Genomic DNA, 6,000 nt, shown 5'->3' on the forward strand with positions numbered 1-6,000 from the left:
GAAACAGCAGATAGCTCATGTGATTATCAAGGAGGTTATACAGAGGGAACATGAGGAGACGAGACTGTGCAGAATGGTTGAAGGCCTCTTGTAGAAAGCTTAAAATTACAAGCTGGGAGCCAAATGCAAAGAGATGGTATGCCTGGAACTGCATGCCCTCAAAATCAGCCTGGGGTTCACTAGGGAATGGATAGGGGAGTAAAGAGAGAGATCACGGTGGTAACTCAGAAAAGGACTCCAATCAGGTGATGGCAGCAGATAAGAACAGCCCAGAGCCAGCTGAGGGACGTTCTTCAGAGAACAACCTCTTTGGGCAGATTGAGTTAAGTAAATAGGAAAGTTTGGGGAAGGAGCCATTTGAGAAGTTGCAGAGTTTTCTCCACAGATTAGTCCCGGGGATCATCACATATTAGAGACACTGCAAATTCATTCCTCTGACTTCCACCCAGGCCTTCGATGTTACCTGGAAACCATATTTAGTTTCTCTATTTGATTTTCTTTCTCATTCACCACAGGAGATATTTCAAGTCCTCTGTTTCCCTCAGATTTTCTCCTGTCCCCTCTCTCCTCACCCTCAGCTTCCAAAAAAAAAAAAAAAAAATCATTGAAATCATCAAAGCAGAATTCCTTCAGCTTTCTGCCTCCTGGCTCCAAACTAGCTCTAAACTATTCTTCCCCTCCCCCCTCTGCTCCAAGCACCTTGCAATAATCTGAAGTTTGTGTCCATCCAAATTCATATGTTGAAACATAATCACAAGATAATGTTATTAAGAGGTAAGTGATTATGTTGGAGGGTGGAGCCCTCATGAATAAAATAAAATAAAAAAGGCCCTAGAAAGCTGTGCCTTGATCTTGGACTTCCCAGATTCCAGAATTGTGAGAAACAAATCTCTGTTGTTTATAAACTACCTGTTTTCTGGTATTTTATTATAGCATCCCAAACAGACTTGAACTCTACCCACCTCCTCTGGAACCTGGGATGATCAACAATCCTCCCCTCTCCTATAACTCCAGCCTTTGCCTCTGATTGGATCCTTTCTTTGGATACTCTAAATGCTCAAATCTCTCTCTTAGAAACAACTCTCCATTAGCTGCATGTCCTTTCTAGATACTGCTCTCTCTTGGCCCCCTGGCCCAGCCATTCTGGTTAGAAGAATGGTTCACACAGGCTATGTGCTCTCACCCTGCTTTGCTTTCCACTCACTCTCATTCTGTCATCTGGCTTCCTCTTTCTGTCACTCCCCTGAAACTACTAGCATCACTAACAACTTCCCTGTAGCTGTCATGGTGAACATGGATCAGTTCCAGTCTCACTTGACTTCTCTTTCTTACATCTCTATTTCTAGTCCTTAGGATGGCAGACCACATCCAACCCATCTCCACTTCCCACCAGCTCTCTCTCATAGCCCCAAACCACTCAGCTTCTCTCCATTGCCCCTGCCACTCTCAACCTCCATGCTCCTTAGTCTCTTGCCCCTATTACCCCACAGACCTCCAACTTGTCTCCCTGCCTCCAGTCTTGCCTCCTTCCAATATGCCTAGTTTCTAGAGAGATTTTCTATGGTGTGAATCATATCATGGTGTCCAAGTCTAAACCACAGGCTCCCAGTCCCTTTGATGCTGCAGGGTCATTATGCTGGCAGTTCCTTCTGTTTGAATGTTCCTCTAAACCTGCTCCATGCACCTGTTTGACTTTTCCCTTCAATGTCAGCTTAGGCTTCACTTCCTCCAGAAGGTCCAGAAGCTTCCCAAGCCTGTGTAGTGGTTCCCAAGTACCCTGTAGCTCTGTTCAACTCTTAATTACCCATTAATTCTTCTGAATCTCCTGCTGGATGCAAAATCTCTGTGTGCTTACCTGGTCCTCGTATATATTGGCTTCATGAATTTGTGATATCTATGTTCTCACATGGGTCAGGACTGTTGTTCTGCAATTTGGTATAGAAAACTAGGCTGAAGTTCTTAAATGGAAATACCTGTGAAGCCTTGCATGGTCACCTTTACTTATATTTAGAATTTTAAGCCAATTACAAAGAATTTTCATGTCTCTCTTCAAAATTTTCACTTGAGTTTTAAGTCCAGAATCCTTAATAACTAGTTGGGCACCTGCATCCAGATGATTCCATTTCTGACTTGAACTGCACAAACTGGTTCACGGCTGGAACTTTTAAGGCGTTCCATTCCAGTGCTTCATGCTCTGCAAAGTCTCCTCTGTTTTTGGTTCTGTCTGACTGTCACTAGGAGTCTCTGGCTTTTGGAGAGATGCTAACTCCCAAGCTGAATGCTCTCTGAATTCTTTGGATCACATGATCAGGAAATAGTTGAAGCCTTGGTTTTTGATTATTTCAACTTACTCATGGGAGAGCTACTTGAACACAGCCAAGGACCAGAAGAATACACTTGGAACACAATAGTGACTGCTATGGTTTGATTGTGTCTCCCAGAAAACGTGTGTTAGAAATTTAATCCCAAATATAACAGTGGTGGGAGGTGGGGCCTAAAGGGAGGTGCTCAGGTTGTGAGGGATCTGGTCTCATGAATGGATTAACACTGATTACAAAAGGGCTTGGACTATGAGTTTGAACTGTTGATCCCTCTTGGTAATGCTCTCTCTTGCCCTTCTGCCTTCTGCCATGGAATGAGGCAGCTTCTTAAGAAGACCCTCACTGGATGCTGATGCCTAAATCCTAGACTTCCCAGCCTCCAGAACCATGAGCCAATAAGCTTCTGTTCATTATAGTGTGGTATTCTGTTATAGCAGCACAAAATACAATAAGAGAGTGACTAAGTATAATTTCCATAAAAGAAAACCTCCTTACATGCCTAGCTCCAAGAAATATAATGATGGCATTATTAAGCACTCACAAGTGTATTTTATAATCTCTGACTCATTTAGACTACATAAGAACCCAAGACACAGATATCATTATGTCCACGTCATGGATGTGGTTCCTGAGAATAGAGAAATTATGCTATTTTTTCTGAAGTCACTCAGCTTGTATATAGCAGAGTCAGGATTTAATCAGACTGGTCAGACTCAGTGCTAGGCTCACAGGCCCTGCACTGGCCACTCTGAAGTGGTGGCTGGAAGCCAAGTCTGGCTGCCTGATGTCTGAAGAAGGATGGATAAAAAGCCTACAGTGTCAAAAACATGGCAAATATACCATGGTCCTAATTCACAATGCGCTTCTCCTCTATCCCTGGTTTTTATCTTTGTATGAACCCCAATATGAGGACAGAGCCACCATCCCCATTATAGAGATGAAGGGACTGAGACACGGGCAGGTTAAGCAACTTGCCCACTGTCTCACAGCAAAACAGTGGCATGGCTCACACTGGAACCCAGGTCTCCTGGCTTTTATTTAAAAAGCTTTTCCCCATTACAGCACAACCCCATGGCCTTCAGCTTTCAGACTCCGATAGCACAGCAGCATACGAATTAACTGAGGTTACTATATTACCTCCTAAAATGACGGTTTCCATTTTTAAAAAAAGACAAAGAAGAATAGCAAAAATTCACCAAATGGAACATGTGTAAAATGCATTTCGTGAGGTCATTCTTACCCGGTGCTGTTTTAAAAATTATTATTCTCCATTTGAGCTTTTGGTCCATGATCCCATGGTGTGTATAGTTAAATTGCAATTTAAAATTTTAAACAAACAATGTTGCTGGATTGGTTTCTGGTTAATAGGCCCTATTTCTGAAGATGGTGGGTTTGAAGAGAGCTCCGATATTAAAAGGGAAGTTGTTTGATTAACACAGGGAATTTAAAGATGTTGATTTGGATAAGAACAGACCAAGGACAGAGATCAGCAGTTCGATTCAGTGGACCTGACAGTGTGATTACTACCAGGTTGGTGATGTGTCTTCCAAGATACCCACAGGCCCGGGGATCCTGGGGAGAGCGGCGGTATTTGGTTATGGAATACCACATATAATATGCACATGTAGCACACTTTTGGAGATTTGTGTTGATTTTACTCCCCCAATAATTTTACTTGTGGAAAGGATGATGTCTTTAAAACAGCTACAGATCTATGTATTAGTTTGTAATTCAATAGGTATTGATTGGGGTCTTCTCTGCAAGACAAAGTGCCAGGATTTTGGATGGATTTTGGATGTTACATGTGTCTGTGAGCTTCAGGAATGCAGGATGCCCTGTGAGTGCTGGTGCCCCATCTCTTGCCCTGCTCTGGGAAAGCCGGAGTCCTCACTTCATTCATAAAGGTGCTTGGGGGATTCCCAGTTTCGAGCCTCCCAGAGATCCAAGAAGCAGATGTTGGAAGGGGAAGCTCCGCCTACCTTTCAGCTTGGTTCCCAGGCCAAATAAAACCAGAGAAGTCTTTCTATTTTGAGAAAAGCAATTTATTCTGGACTCATGTTTTCTCCCACACTTGGGCAGGTGAGATAATCTTAATGCAGTTTTATCAGCCTTAACTCTTGAATTCTTGGCTGCAAAACTAAAAAAAAAAAAAAAAAACCCTCATAGATGCATAAACCCTAAATTTCCATACCAAAGAGCAATAAGCTCTTACTGGGAACTTTTATCTCTCTTGTGGTGGTGCTTGTCTCATATTCTGTAGCAGAGTGGTGAGAAAATCAGCTATACAAGGAGAAAATGCCGCAAAGACAGAAATTTAAAACTCACTCACTGATAACAATGAGGCAATACGCATATGCTCTTTTTATCCTTTTTCTTTAACAAACATGTTGAGAAGGAAAAATGTCTTGCATCAGGCAATTTCCCACATACATGAAGGCTCAAATTGATGCTACAATGTACAGATTCAGAACTGGTTTTATTTTTAATTTTTGCTTAAGTTTTTAAAGAAATACCACATCTCAAGATGGATTACAATAAAACAAAAAAAAGGAAAATTAAAAGGCATGTCTGAGTAAGTGGAACATAAACTGGCATTCATCTTTGACCAGAAATACAGGGGAGTCTGTGTGTGGTGGAAGTTTTTCCCCCCAAAGCTCCAAAGGTCACACAGATGTTAGGGGAAGTCTGTGGTTACAATTTCACGTCTGTGCTCATGCGCTCAATGATAAATCACATTTATCTCTCTAAACATTTCAGCCACTTGTTATCATTTTTCAATTATTTTTACTCTGTTCTAGGGGACTTTCACTGGGATAATTTGTCTCTTAAATCTCCTGTTTTTTATTTGCCCCCAGTGAGAGGAGCAGGAAGTATATGGCTAGTCTTGAAAAAGAAGGAGTAGGCTATTCCCTGTGAAACTGAGCAACTCTGAGCCCTGTCCTCACAAGAGGTTTTTTAATTTTTTATTTAAGACTGATTCAAAAATTGAATGAACCAAAGAATAGGAATAAGAGCTTAAAAACCAAGGAAACTTCCCGAAGAACGTAGTTGACTTGTGAGGAAGACCCAGATAGGATGGGACCTCAAAATACAATAAAATAAAAATACATATGAGCATACTTAAAATTTATATTTATGATTTTTTTGTAGATTTGCAGGTTTTAATTTCTATTTTAAAATATTTATATGAAACTCCTTCCTCCCTGATTTGTGAATGTCACTATTGTCACACTTTACGTTTAACAGTTTAGCTGACTCTATTGAAAGTAGTGAAGAAGGGATAAAAATAGCACCTCCATAGGGCTGCTGTGCAGATTAAAATGTATAAGATGTTGGGCTGGGGATGTGGCTCAAACGGTAGCGCGCTCGCCTGGCATGTGTGTGGCCCGGGTTCGATCCTCAGCACCACATACAAACAGAGATGTTGTGTCCACCAAAAACTAAAAAAAAAATTAAAATCTCTCTCTCTCTTTCTCTCTCTCTCTCAAAAAAATGTATAAGATAGTTGGAAAGGGACCCAGCATAATGGAGCGTGTTCAGTATTTGATTATTATTGTTATCGTTACTTTTATTTCTAAAATATCTCCATATTTATTCTTTTTAAAAAATATTTTCTTAGTTGTCAATGGACCTTTGTTTTATTTACTTATATGTAGTGCTAAGGATTGGACCCAGTACC

The sequence above is a fragment of the Ictidomys tridecemlineatus genome, chromosome 12 (genome assembly GCF_052094955.1).
Source record: "Ictidomys tridecemlineatus isolate mIctTri1 chromosome 12, mIctTri1.hap1, whole genome shotgun sequence".
In the NCBI taxonomy this organism is placed as follows: Eukaryota; Metazoa; Chordata; class Mammalia; order Rodentia; family Sciuridae; genus Ictidomys; species Ictidomys tridecemlineatus.